The sequence below is a fragment of the Protopterus annectens genome, chromosome 2.part1 (genome assembly GCF_019279795.1).
Source record: "Protopterus annectens isolate FY-2018-M chromosome 2.part1, PAN1.0, whole genome shotgun sequence".
Lineage (NCBI taxonomy): Eukaryota > Metazoa > Chordata > Ceratodontiformes > Protopteridae > Protopterus > Protopterus annectens.
This window is the reverse complement of record NC_056729.1, coordinates 732,219,000-732,234,877: the sequence shown is the minus strand read 5'-3', so window position 1 is coordinate 732,234,877 and position 15,878 is coordinate 732,219,000. Positions and strand designations below refer to the sequence as shown.

The window sequence follows — 15,878 nt, the reverse complement described above, 5'->3', positions numbered from 1 at the left end:
CATGAGCATTGTGAAGCCTCTTAATGCCACAAGCACAGAAGGTGTGAGAGAGAAAATGATGGTGGTGGTATATTATGCTACTAAAGACCCTGAGGAGGTAGCACTGTCATCTTTTGAAGGAGAGACTGTAGAAAATGCTCTCTTAGAAATTAACAGCAGGGTGGGATTTATATTAAAATAATTTAGTTTGTTTGCCAAGTAAGTAGACTGATCACAACAGACAATTTGCGGGTAGAACTCTGGTAAAATTCTTTTGGAAACACTAACAGAATTGTTGACATCAGGTAAATCCTGAGTGTTATTAAGCAGAATACCTGAAGACTATCCCACTACCATCCACAAACAAATGGTTGGATAGAGAGTTTAACACTACTCGAGACAAGGTTGACAGCATTTACAGAACAGCTTACATGAAAGTGGCACAAATATTTACTTTGTCTTCTCTTTGCATACAGAAAGATGTCCAAACAGTCCAAAGATTTTTTATCATCTGAAGTAATGTATAGTCACGGGATGAGTGGCTTCTGTATTTAATATGTGATGAGTAGAAGGGTAAATGTAACTCTCACAATGTGTTTTATGTGAAGTGTGTTCTGTATTTCAGAATTAGGCTTAGGGAGCTTATTGGGTGGTCACAGGAAAACCTACAACAGTAGCAAAATGTATGTTATGCCTGAACAGCAACAAACCAAAATTATATGGCTGGACAAAAGGTAATGATACTCATTTCTGTTCGACTGTTTTGTGAACTAAGCCATAGGTAGCACAGAAGTGTATTTCACTATTCTGGGGAAGGTACTCAGTGTTAATTGTGTGGCACAGTTACAAATCAAGAGACACAAACTTTACTATGCTAATGTAAGAAACCCTGGAATGACTGATAAACACTGGTGTTCAGTATCTGCAGTGAGTTGAAGGAGGAATCAGAGGAGGATCTTGGGATAGACCTTTTTGGTGAGACTTGGTTTGATATCTCAGTTGATGAGACAGTACTCTCACAGCAGCTATGAGCCTTCTATCTGGCTAAAATAAAGGCACCTCCTCTACATCCAAAGACATCTTAATTCCTCTTTACTCATTACTTGTCACACTTTATATATGTCTTGCTTTCTGTTTCTAGTTTGAGAATACATTCCATCTTGTCTTCTAACAACTAATAGAAAGATGTAGTATGGAAATAGCTGTATGATAATAAACCTTGGATTAATCCAGAAGTATCAAAAGTCTCAAAAGTGTCTTTCAATTATGGGCTCTCCTGGGAAACAGATATGGTTATTAATTTGTTGTGGTGCAGAAAAACTATGCCACATAAAGAGGTGGCAAGATAATTGCAAATGAACTGGAAAACTGATAAAACAGCAGACCATAAACTCTATGAACCCAATGAACTCTGTCTTTATAAAAAGGAAGTTGTACTTCAGATTACATATGCCATGTAAAGAATTTACATTCTCATTCACAAGGAAGCTATTCAATGGCCACAATGAATAAACCTATAATGAACAGGGGCTTTATAAGGTAATTCAGTGGACAACTGAGTGGTCCCTCTATGCTGGTATATGTCTTACTAACCATTATTTTAATTTATTGACTGTGTGCCTGTGAAATCTGAGACATACTTATATAAATCTTTCTTCAGATATTCACTTGAATTAGCTAAGTATGGCTGCAATGAGATAGGTTTAGTGTCTGCAATTTTCAACAAACTTACAGCTTCATTCCCTTGATGTAGAACATTTTCATGGAGGAATGAGATGAGATAAAATGTTTGAACTTACATTTCCTGGAAAAAGGAGGTAACTGAGAGAAGAAAGAAAATGGCTGGAACTGCATAGCACCATCTGCTACCATCAGACATTCATGACTATATATGGCTATATTCATGATAACAGATTAACTTGGACATAACTTGGGCTGAAAGTAAGGCTGAGCCATGTGGCTTTTCAAACTAAAATCCTAAACAAATGAGTTAATGAGAACAATATATTTTTTGCTTAGTCATTGCAAGAGGGAAAAAACACAGACAACTTCCTATGATGAATTAATAAAATTCTAATTTTTCCGTGGCCTGACATGTATTATGCATGTGAGATAAATTTGGTGTGATTTACTCAGACATAGAGTTTTTCTGATGCAATAATTTAGCCTTGAAACAAGCTTCATGCTTTGCTTCCTTCAGACCTACAGACCAGGCAGACATCATGGCATATCTTCTGCAACAGAAAGAGTAAGCTAATTCAGACATTAGTCTCCTAAGTTATATATCTGCCTCAATATCCATTCTTTATTTTTCTCATTGATATGCAGTTTAGTTAAGATCAAAATAGGATGTGTTTAATTTGTAGTTCATATATGCATTGCTTCCTGCTTCTAATGTATAATGCATTCCATCTTGTTTTCTGACAGCTTGTAGAAGAAAAGAGTGTGGAAAAGCTTTGTGATAGGAAATGGTGGATTCATCTGAAAGTATCAGTCTCATACATATTTATTTCAGTAGACAAATATTAGTAATTTTTAGTTAGAGGTTATTGTTAGAAATAACCAGCTAAAATATTAATTGTTTTCTTAGCATCCTCTGTCTTCTTGAAAACCTTTAGTTTATATTTCCTTCATCAATACTGCAATTTATTTGCATATTTAATACTTATACTGTATTACCCAAGTTTCTTTATGTAGCTCCCACTGTATTTCATTGTAGAAGTAACAGACTGTAATTTTTCATTACACCACAAGGTGGAGTGCTTTTCAGGAATATAAAAGACAATTTTGAAAATGAAAGAGGAGACTGGAACAATAGCTGTAGGAGGGAAGACTGAAACAGGGAGCTGAAGGGAAAAAAGGGCCTTGCAGCATGACTGGATTTTCTTTTCTAGTGCTTTGGAGACAGGGAAGTGAAGTCGCAGATTGTGTCTGTCTTTTTCTAAAATCCTGGATGATGGTATTTTATGGAATCAGGAGAAAAGTCTGAAACCAGTAGTTCCATGCCTGCATATGATCCTAAAGAAAGGAGTTCCTTTGGGCCTAGTACAGAGAAGCCATCGATGATTACCAAATTCTGGCAGGTGAGTTTTCTACTTTTCTCATTGGAGTGACCATGGTGCCTGGTCACTAGGATATTCTGGATGGAGTTGTTAGAGGCTTTGGCCATCATTTTATATTTTTTTAAGATTTTGGATTTCTCCCCCCTAAATGCTTTGTGGATTACAAATAACTGGGATCCATATGAGCTACAACTTGAGCCCCATCATGCCGGCAGCAAGACTGTAAGTAGTCACTGGCCAGTGAACAGGGTATATTAGAGTGTTTCATAGTTGGTCTTTTTAGAATTGACCAAGGGGGTTGAGGGTGTTAGTTCTGCTCAATGACATTGCATTTTTCTCATATTTGTATTGTTGCATTGTAAATCTTCATTGTTCAATGGCATTGCATTTTGCTTGTGTTAGTACTGTTGCCTTCAAGAATTTTGCTGCTTATTGACATTGCATGTTCTCATATCTGTATTGCTGTATTAGAACTCTTTTATTGCCTAATGACATTGCATTTTTCTCCTGTGTTTGTATTGCTGCATTATAAAGCTTTACTGCTCAGTGATATTGCCTTCTTTGTGCATGTTTGAATGTCAAGACCTTTTCTGTTGAGTTCTGGGGAAGAGGGTGGATGTATGGTTTCATTGCATGCATATCTCACCTTGCCTTATTGCTTACTGCTGCACTGTTGAAATAATTTGTTTGTGGATGTGCTATTGCCTTTTAAAATAGATGTGTCACCTAGAATAAAATCTGTCATTCTTGCCACCTTGGTGTGTTGGGCCTAATAGGGGTGTCACCAGAGTCATGTAGGAAGGAACCCATATCTACTTCAGCTACATCTGCGGGTGTGCTACATTTAGTAAAGACCTTTATTTATTCCATTTCAGAATATTGTGGCTGATTATTTATCAATTTAAATAAGGACAGTTGCACCAAAGGGCCTTGCAGCATGACTGGATTTTCTTTTCTAGTGCTTTGGAGACAGGGAAGTGAAGTCGCAGATTGTGTCTGTCTTTTTCTAAAATCCTGGATGATGGTATTTTATGGAATCATGAGAAAAGTCTGAAACCAGTAGTTCCATGCCTGCATATGATCCTAAAGAAAGGCGTTCCTTTGGGCCTTGTACAGATAAGCCATCGATGATTACCAAATTCTGGCAGGTGATTTTTCTACTTTTCTCATAGAGGAACCATGGTGCCCGGTCACTAGGATATTCTGGATGGAGTTGTTAGAGGCTTTGGCCATCATTTTATATTTTTTTAAGATTTTGGATTTCTCCCCCCTAAATGCTTTGTGGATTACAAATAACTGGGATCCATATGAGCTACAACTTGAGCCCCATCATGCCGGCAGCAAGACTGTAAGTAGTCACTGGCCAGTGAACAGGGTATATTAGAGTGTTTCATAGTTGGTCTTTTTAGAATTGACCAAGGGGGTTGAGGGTGTTAGTTCTGCTCAATGACATTGCATTTTTCTCATATTTGTATTGTTGCATTGTAAATCTTCATTGTTCAATGGCATTGCATTTTGTTTGTGTTAGTACTGTTGCCTTCAAGAATTTTGCTTCTTATTGACATTGCATGTTCTCATATCTGTATTGCTGTATTAGAACTCTTTTATTGCCTAATGACATTGCATTTTTCTCCTGTGTTTGTATTGCTGCATTATAAAGCTTTACTGCTCAGTGATATTGCCTTCTTTGTGCATGTTTGAATGTCAAGACCTTTTCTGTTGAGTTCTGTGGAAGAGGGTGGATGTATGGTTTCATTGCATGCATATCTCACCTTGCCTTACTGCTTACTGCTGCACTGTTGAAATAATTTGTTTGTGGATGTGCTATTGCCTTTTAAAATAGATGTGTCACCTAGAATAAAATCTGTCATTCTTGCCACCTTGGTGTGTTGGGCCTAATAGGGGTGTCACCAGAGTCATGTAGGAAGGAACCCATATCTACTTCAGCTACACCTGCGGGTGTGCTACATTTAGTAAAGACCTTTATTTATTCCATTTCAGAATATTGTGGCTGATTATTTATCAATTTAAATAAGGACAGTTGCACCAAAATTACAGCATAATTGTTTGTACTTTCCTTTCAAAGAGAAAAAGCTTTCTCCTTCCCTTCTTTGGCTTCCAGACTATTCAGAGATGCACCAATGTACAACCTTAGACATCTTAATCACAAATATCCTCGCCTCCACCCCCTCCCCAAACTAGCCTTCACTGCATAGACATGCTTTCTCAGTCCTTGGGTCCAAACAATGGGAATCTCTCCTGTCTTCTATTAAAGATCACCCCTTTTACCACACTTTCTATTCACAAATAAAAGCACATTTCAAGACTCTGGGAAAATGCTGCTGCTGTCTCACTGGTCATATAACTTAACCTTTTCAATAGATTCTTCTGCCTCCATTACTTGTCTAACTCTATTTTTGATTGTTATTCTTTCAGCATACCATCTCCATTGCCACTCATTATTTAATGTATGGGTATACTATGTTTTTAAGTCACTCTGTATATAATGCCATGGGTCTACATTATTTCTTCAACAGCTTATGTTGTTGAATGCTTAATGATTGACACTTAAGCGTTGAAGTTTCTAAATTGCAAACGGCCATATATGGGAATTCTTTCCATGGGAAAGAATTCGCTAGGCCATCCAGAAATGAAATTAACTCTTCAACCTAAATATAGTGGGGGACTTCACCCCCCCAAACCCCACAACTGAATATACTAACTCATATAACTGCATATTAAAACTTGAAAAGACACAACAGCTCTGGCTCTTGTGAGTCAGACAGAAATCTTTCCCACCCTCCAACCCAATTGCTGTTGTGTTCTTAAACACCACTGTCTTTCTAGTTGCCTGCCCTTTATGTTAATTTGACCATATATCTCATTTCCTCTCTGCTTTTACTGGTTGGTGTGAGTAAGCACAAAATTATCATTTTGTGAAATCACTCCCCTTCAACTATTTAAATTTATTGGTCATCCTACTGTATTCCATAGTACCTGAATAAAAAAGTGACCACCCCTTTCAGTCTATTTTGCTGTTTTAAAAATAGTGACTCTCCACTAAAACTTAACTTTTTAGACAGGTAAAACTTAAGTTACCTACTTTCACATCTAACTCCTCTAGTGCACACTGCAATGTTTATGATAAACCTTTTTTTCATCTTACCTTTAAGCACCTTTTGCAAGACCGCCAGTTATTGGAGAGCCCACATTCTGCCTCTCAGTAGTCATCATGGGATTAGTGCTTCTGTTTTCTCCGGGTGAGAGGAGTGCAGTTACATTATTTCTTGGAGACTGCTGATCACCAGAAAGCTTAATAACTGCTTTATAGGTGACAGCTTAGAATCTTTGCTTATATGATACTGGTGAGAGTAGGAGCAGAGTGCATTGATTCCTGACTCTTTCTGGTTGGAAAGTGAGAGTCTGTGCTTAGAGTACCTGATCGGTTTGGTTGCTATTCGAGGCATCTACCAGAAAAAGGCTACAAGCATCATCTGGGACAAGACTATGAATCACCAAACAGGCCATGGCCTCCTTCTCTTCTTGGGATTGGTGCTAACATTTTGCTTCTGGTGAGAGAAGAAGCAAAGGAGTATTGTATCCCAACAGAGTGAAGCTATGCTGAGACCAGCATTAGTAGTAGCCAGGCAGTAGCCATTCATGCGACTCCCCTCTTTTTATCATTCTTGACAAGCTAATTCTTTATTTTCAGTAAGTACTGCTTGATTTCTTCCTTACTTCAGAATGGCTGCCTAAATACTTCATCTTTAAATTTTCAGGGTCTGTGTATTAGTTTCCCCTCAAGTGTTTGGCAGTGCTCTGTACAGACTCAGACACTTTGAATGACATTTTTCCTGTAAAAGGCTTCAGTACTTAATATATTGAGCTCATATCCAGGCATGTCTAAAGGTCAGTTCTCTGTGCTTTCTTCTGTCAACCTGGTGAACTTGGGCATCCTGAGGCAATGTAGAAACTGCCTCATGTACACAGACAACCCTCTCCACTTACCTCCCAACACTATGACTTGTGAGAGATGCAGATGTATAGCCAAAATGGAAGCCAAGCACTCTCCAGCCAACACTGGATTAGCAAGTCAACACATAGCCCTCCAGAACATATGCCACCACAACCCTCACATAGTAACACAAAACACACACCTACTTTTGCGGAGGCTCTCAATAAAAATCTGCTCAAACAACAGAGACCTCTGAGGCAGACACGCAAACAACTACCACATCCCAGCACAAACTATGAGACACATAGCTCACATAAACAGTGTGCCACTCAACCAAAGCCCATAAAGCAAAACAACTTACCCAATACACTAGTCATAGGTGACTCAATAGTAAGCCACACTGATGTCCCACTCACTAGGTTGAATAAGGAGAAAGTTACGGTCAGCTGCCTGTCGGGTGCCAGGATCTGCCACATAACGCACACACTTAGCTCACTCCACAACAGGTACAAATATGACTCTGCCATCATCCATGTTGGTGTGAATGACCTGAGACGTACCTTCCTGGACTACATGAAAAGAGACATAGAGGAGCTCTTGGATCTTGTAGCCCAGGCAGGCATGACCCTAGCTCTTAGTAGCAGCCTACTATCACCCAGAATGATACCACAGTACAAGCAGAAAATGACTGACTTCAACAATTGGCTAAGTTTCTGGTGTCATTCTAAGGGGATCCAGTATCTGTCTGCCTGGGATAACATGATAGACAGACCTCGATGTTTTGCCAGAGATGACCTGCACCTATCACCCCAGGGATTCTGGATACTGGCCATGGCTCTTGCCACCACTTTAGTGCCTTTTTTTAGGCAATGTCCTGAAGATAAAATTACCATCATAGGAGCTACAAGTAAACAAAATCTGAGGGTTATGCTACTCAATGCTAGAAGTCTAAATCTCAAAATCCACTCTCTAGAAGCACTCCTTAAAATGGAGAACATCGACATCTGTGCAGTGACAGAGACCTGGTTTAAGGCTCCAGAGAGTACCCCAGCACTACCAGGCTATAATTCATACTAGATCATTCAGCCCCTAAACCTGGACTGAAGCACTAAAGGTGGTGGTGTCTCCATATTCATAAATGATATGCACACCTTCAGACTAGTAGCCCAACATAACACATCAGAGTTACTTCAGGTGCAACTAACACGAGGTAAAACTACAATCCAGGTTGTAGCCTGCTAAAGATCCCTCACCATGTCCCAAGACTCCCACTCCCCTTTCCTAAACACACTGGAAAATATTAGGGTACAACTCAGTACCCTTATACTGGGAGACTTTAACTACCCCTCCATTAACTGGGAAAATTACTCATGTACCAACACACTTGCTCAACTTTTTCTGGAATTCATTAATTCCAACACCCTGGACCAACTCATTCTTACCCCCACCAGGGGTAGAAACATCCTTGACCTGGTCATTACTAATATGGGTGATCATTGCTCTACACCAGTAATCAACTCCTCCCTGGACAGATCTGAGCACAACCTAATCACCATGGACATCCACATCCACCCTAACCTCCCCCCCAAAGGAAACCACTATAAAACCTTCTCCAAAGCCAATTCTGGACTTCTAAAAACAGAGGTGGCTAACTTCATGACACCCATGCAAATGAAAAATAGGTGCATGACTGAATCATACACCAATGCACTGTATGAGCATATACACAAGTGCATGGAATGGGCCATACCAAATAAATCCAAGACGCTCTCCTCCAAAAAAAAAGGAAGCCAATCTGGTGGTCCCCCACCATAAACAAACTCTACAACAGAAGGAAAAAACTGTTGCAGAAATGGGTGAAGTCCCAAGACTGACTCCCTTGTCAGCCTCAGCAAAAAACTGAGGTCCATCATCAAATCCTCTAAAGCTAGCTATGAAAACAAAATTGCTGCGGAGTCTAAAGTCAACCACAAGGCATTCTATAGTTATGTCAAGAACCTACATGGCAATACTCAGATCTGTTCTGAGTTACAGCACAATGGCAATACATACACAGAACCAACTGATATTGCCAACATATTGGCCGACAGGTTCACTGCAAACTTTACCCCCCTTTCACTCCATAAAGGGCCTATCACAATACCTGAGGAATGCCAAGTCCCTATTATCATGGCTACACAGGTAAAAAACACACTGTCCAAAGCCAAGAATACAGTTTCCATGGGACCTGATAATATCCCTGGCTGTGTTCTACATGAATTACAAAATGAACTGGAACCAAACCTGAGTACCCTGTTCAATCACAGGCTCATTTCAGGCTTGGATCCTACCAAATGGTGCACTGCTATGGTCATCCCACTCCACAAAAGGGGAGTGACTACAAACCCTGGGAACTACTGCCGCATTAGCCTGATGAGTCTGATATGTAAGGCTGTGGATTGCATCATCATGGACCTTATAAATAAGGATATAGGGAATCTCCAAACTCTGGACCCCATGTAGTTCGGGTTTGTAAAAAGTAGATCATGCCTGCTCAACCTGTTAGACTTCTTTGAGTCTGTCACCAGAGCTGTGGATGAGGGCAAGGTAGTTCACACAGCCTACCTAGATCTTGCCAAGGCCTTCGACACCATTCCTCACTCAGGAATCATAGATAGACTCACTAAACTAGGCAGAAACACCTGTGTCATAAGATGGGTTGCCAACTGTCTCACTGATAGAACCCACACTGTGAAAGTAGTGGACTCCAGATCTGACTACCGACCAGTTACAAGTGGTGTCCCACAGGGATCAGCCCTAGGTTCTCTCCTGTTTGGCATCTACTTCTCTGAAGTTCAAGCCAACACAAGGGGACTCTGGCTGACCAAGTTCGCAGATGATTGCAAACTGGGAGCCATTATTGATTCTCCAACTGATGTAGATATTCTATAAAAAGGCCTCACTGACACCAGTGACTGGTGCCAGAACAACACCCTTAAGCTCAATGCCAAAAAGTGCATTGTCATTCCCTTTGGGAAAAATTCGGTGCCCATGAACTACCACATAAGCAGTAGTCCACTAAACACCAAAGGTGTGATAAGAGACCAGGGGACACAGGTTGACAGCAACCTCTCCTTTGATAACCACATTGCCACTGTAGTCAGAACGACCTTCTATGTGGCACATCTCATTACAAAAGGTTTCTCATCCAGGAAGAAAGAGGTCATAATCCATCTCTACTCATCCCTCATTAGACCTATTATAGAATACAATGCCTCATTTGGTATGTACCTCACTAGGCACCTACAACTGGAAAGGCCACAAAAATACCTCACTAAGAGGATCTTAGGCCTTAGACACATGCCCTATATAGACAGATTCAGAAAACTCCAGCTATACTCTGTCTCTTATCGCCTACTTAGAGGTGGTCTCTGCTTGACCTACAAAGCCATGTCTGACCCAGAGCTACTAGATATGCTACACCTAAAGAAATCCCAGTCCCTCCATGCCACATGCTCCAGGGACCTATACCTTATTACCACAATAAACAAAACATGCTGGAGGAACAGGTTCCTAACCCAGAGACTTCCCATACTCTGGAACAAATTTCCTATTCACATCAAGCAGAGCACTTCACTGTCCCTCTTTAAGAGAAATCTTGACGAGTGGCTGGGAAATAGAAAGTTCACCCCGCGGATCACTTCAGTGGCCTTGCTTGACAGGGGCACTAACTTTCGGTGGCATGATGCCAGGGAATCTTCTTGGGCTAGGCTTATATAAGCTCCAGGGCCATTAGCCTAGTACACACCTATGAACTCTGAGATTGCTCTACATTGCGGAAAGGGCAAATCCCCAATAATGACCAAGTGAATTCTCTCCCGATTTTGAAACATCAGCGCTTAGGTGTCGATCATTCAGCATTCGACAACCTAAGCTGTCGAAGAAATAATATAGACCCAATGTCATTTATTGATTGCCTTTATACCTTCAAGAGAACTATGGTATTCACCTGTATAATAGTGCTTTATCCCAGTTAATAAATCTATATAAATAAAAATGTAAATGTTCGTTTGTTCAAATTTTCACACAATGTTGCATTCGAATACACGCGTGTTTTTATATACCTACTATTATATAGATGTCACACCTGTGACAGGTAAAAACATACTTTTTTTGAAAACCAGCGCCATCTGTTGGATGTAAAAGCAACACACGTTATACTAAATATTTTACAATTCCATTTCAATGTTTCCGATTTACAATCCATTTACAATTTCCAAATTTCCAATTTTACGATTCAATTTCAATGTTTCCGATTGCATTGTTAAATTGCATTTTCATACATTTAGATTTATTTTCATTTTGATTTAATTTTGGAATTGAGCTGTGTCGTTTACCATAGCGTTCATTTTGTGAGTATAGTTTATTTTTTTCTTTTTTCATTGTTTTTCATTTCGTTTTTTTTATTGTTTTCATATTTGTCAGTGCAATTGGTGGTGGAATTGAGCTGTGTCAATTGATCTGCGTTTGAATTGAAATATTTCGTTAGTATTTTTTATTTTTTTTGTTTTTCTTTGTTTTTTAGTTCGTGTTTTTTCCTTTTTTAATGTTTTGCAATTTTATATGTTTTTGTTATAACTTTCTTTCTTCTTTTTCAGTGCAGTCGATCTGCTTTAGTTCATCCAAATAATGCCTCGCAGAAGATCAAACTTAGGTCGTCATACTCGCGGAGTGGAAGCAGTGCGACAAGTAAGTGCAAATCAAACTGAGGAAGAACGGGCATCTGCAAACAAGCGAAACAGACAAAGAATGGCTCAAATACGTGCCGAGGAAGCAGCAGAGTGATGTGCAGCCAGACTTGAGGATGTACCGTTGCGAGCACGGCGATCGCGTTCTGCAGCTTCAGTTCTGCTTTGTTCTCAACAGAATGAACGCGACAGGCTAAGAGTGGCTGAAAGACGTCAAAGCAGATCAGCGTCAAACATGACTCCATGCTCAGCAATAACACGATTACAATCGCCTTGCATTCCGGTAGAACCCAGCTGATGATTATAGTTTGAACCGGCATGTTCTCATCGGTACTATGACTGAAGTGTGTCTTTATTGCAAGGCTCTGAAATTCAATGGAGAAACGAAAGGAATGTGTTGCGCCGCCGGAAAAATTAAACTGCCACAACTTGGAGAACCGCCAGAGCCATTAAAAACTTTGCTTGCCGGATATACCGCCGAATCAAAGCATTTCCTATCTAACATCAGGAAATACAACTCATGCTTCCAAATGACATCGTTCGGCGCAGAAATCGTAACAGCTCAATTCATGCCAAATTTCAAAGTGAAAAGACAAATTTATCATAAAGCCGGCTCCCTGCTTCCGTTCCCAGATGGTCAACATAAATTCCTACAAATGTATTTCATCAGTGATGGCAATGATGAATTAAATGCATGCTGCGGAATTTCTACCGGCATACAAAGGTCCATCGTTTTCCAACTGCAAGAGCTTCTTCACGAAAAAAACAATTTAGTGCGTTTGCTCAAAACAGCAATTGACATGATGCCATCTGATACACACAAGATTGTTATTCATGCTGACAAAACGCCTGCTGGAGAACATGTGCGAAGATTCAATGCTCCAACTATAGACGAAGTGGCAATTGTTATAGTCGGAGATCAATTCCAACCTAGAGATATTGTTCTTCATTGGAGAAATGATCAATTGACAACAGTTGCAGAAACTCATCAATGCTACGATGCCCTGCAATATCCAATCATTTTTTAGGATGGTGCCGATGGATATCACTTCAACGTTAAGATGATAAATCCAGTCAGTGGCGAAGAAACAAATATGAAATGCAGCGCAATGAACTATTATTCATACCAATTAATGATTCCAGAGAATGAAGACAATCACATTTTGAAATGCAGTCAATTGTTTCACCAATACATCATAGATATGTATGCAAAAATCGAAACAGAACGTTTGATATTCATCCTTTTGAATAAGACCAAGCTTCGCTCTGAAGAATACGTTCATTTGCGAGATGCAGTTGTAAATGACGGTAATACAACTAACGTTGGAAGACTAACGATTTTGCCATCTTCATATACAGGCAGTCCACGTCATATGCATGAGTACGCTCAAGATGCAATTGCGTATGTTCGTCACTTCGGGCGTCCAGAACTATTCATTACATTCACATGCAATCCAGCTTGGGACGATATAGGACAGCTCTTACTTCCTGGGCAATCGCCGGTGGATAAGCATGACATCACAGCACGTGTTTTCAGACAGAAGCTGAAATCGCTGATGGATTTCATGGTAAAACATGAAGTGTTTGGGTCTGTGCGCTGCTGGATGTACTCAGTGGAATGGCAAAAGAGAGGATTGCCACATGCACATATACTAATCTGGCTCTATAACAAAATCACTTCAAATGAAATCGACGATGCAATATGCGCTGAAATACCTGATGCCGACGTCGATAAGGATTTGCATGAAGTTGTGATGAAAAATATGATACATGGACCTTGCGGTACACTGAATCCAAATTCACCATGCATGATAGATGGAAAATGCTCTAAGCGATATCCTTGAGCATTAGTATCCAACACAGTTACAGGAAACAATGGATATTCTTTCTACAGAAGAAGATCAGCAGAAGATGGCGGTAAATTAGCAACCATACAAATGTGAAACGGTGACATCAAAGTAGATAACCGGTGGGTTGTTCCATATTCGCCTTTGCTATCAAAAACATACAAAGCGCACATAAACGTGGAATACTGTAACTCCATTAAATTGATCAAATACATTTGTAAGTACGTAAATAAAGGCAGCGACATGGCAGTTTTTGGCATGCAACCAGAAAGAAGTGATAGGAATGCGGTCATACATATCAATTAAATCGCACAGTATCAGGCTGGAAGATACATAAGCAGCAATGAAGCTGTATGGCGAATTCTTTCATTTCCCACACATGAAAGAAGTCCAGCTGTTGTTCACTTAGCAGTACATCTAGAAAATGGACAATGCATTTATTTCACAGCGTAAAATGTGCAACAAATAGCCCTGAATCCACCGGCTACAACGTTAACTGGTTTCTTCACGTTATGTCAAAATGACGCATTTGCGAAAAGACTGCTGTATTCGGAAGTGCCTACGTATTATACATGGAATGCAAGTAGAAAATCATTTAAACGATGCAAATGAGGAGAGCGAGTCGATGGACAACCTGACATATTCAAAGAAACTACGATAGGCAGACTGTACACCGTGCATCCCAATCAAGATGAATGCTGTTGGTAAATGTGCCCGGTCCAACGTCTTTCCAGCTATTGAGAATTGTCAACGGTGTTACACATGCCACTTTCCGCAGTGCATGTCAAGCTCTGAATTTATTGCAGAACGACCGACACTGGGATGTATGCATTAATGCTGCGTGCAATACGTCACATCCAAATCAAATTCGTGCATTGTTTGCAATCATTTTGACCGCCTGCTCTCCTTCATCTCCAACAGAGTAATGGGAGAAATATAAATCGCACATGGCCAAAGATATTTTCCATTGAATACGTAAGGAAAATTCAAATATGAACATGGATTTCACAGCAGAAATCTACAACGAAGCGTTGATAATGATTGAAGATTTGTGCTTAGAAATCGCGAACAAAGTTATCAATCAATTGGGAATGCCATCATCGAATCGATCTGCTGCTGCTTATCTCAATGTAGATTTGCATCATGAACAAAATTACAACACGGGTGATCTTTTGTCGTATGTGCAATCAAATATTCCTAAGCTAACGCTTGAGCAAAAAGGCATTCACGATCAAATAATGCAAACTGTCAATAATGGGGTTGGAGAAATCTTCTTCTTAGATGCGCCAGGAGGAACTGGTAAAACATTCCTAATAAGATTGATTCTGGCAGCAATTTGATCCCAAAATGACATAGCCTTAGCTCTTGCATCATCTGGAATAGCTGCGACATTGCTACCAGGTGGAAGAACTGCTCATTCCGCTTTGAAATTGCCATAGAACATGCAATTCATTGAAACTCCCACGTGCAAAATTTCCAAAGCATCCGGCATGGGAAAAGTATTGCAGAAATGCAAACTTATTGTTTGGGATGAATCCACAATGGCGCACAAAAAAATCGCTTGAGGCTCTTGATCGATCATTGCAAGATTTGCGTGGAAACATCAGACCATTTGGGAATGCATTAATATTGCTTGCAGGAGATTTCAGGCAAACATTACCTGTAATTCCTCGATCGACACCAGCAGACGAAATAAATGCTTGCCTGAAGTACTCTACTTTGTGGCGACACATAAAGACGTTAAAATTAACTACACATATGTGTGTCCAGCTGCAAAACGATCGATCAGCTGAGATATTCTCACATCAATTGCTGGAAATTGGGAAAGGAAAGGTGCCGGTTGATCTGACCTCAGGACGAATTTCATTGCCTCATAACTTCTGCAATTTAGTGACTTCAAAAGAAGAATTGGTTGAAAAAGTATTTCCCAATATTCAAACTAATTATAAGAATCATGATTGGCTGACTGAATGAGCTATTCTTGCGGCCAAGAACAAAGACGTCTATGAACTTAACAATATTATTCAGTCTAACATTCAAAGCGAGGCAGTCACATACAAGTCTATCGACACTGTTATGGAAGCAGATGAAGTGGTTAATTATCCAACAGAATTTTTGAATTCACTCGATCTGCCAGGGATGCCACCGCGCGTGCCAATTATCATGTTGCGAAATATCAACCAGCCAAAGCTTTGCAACGGCACGCGACTTGCAGTAAAAAAATTAATGAGCAACGTCGTAGAAGCAACAATCTTGACAGGACCTTTCAAAGGTGAAGATGTCCTCATTCCTCACATTCCTATGATTC

The 15,878-nt window shown here is 40.0% G+C and overlaps 1 pseudogene; it reads left to right on the top strand.

Moving 5' to 3' along the window:
* Positions 1-12,784: 12,784 nt before the first annotated feature.
* LOC122794909 lies at positions 12,785-13,876 on the top strand (annotated as a pseudogene).
* Positions 13,877-15,878: the final 2,002 nt, after the last annotated feature.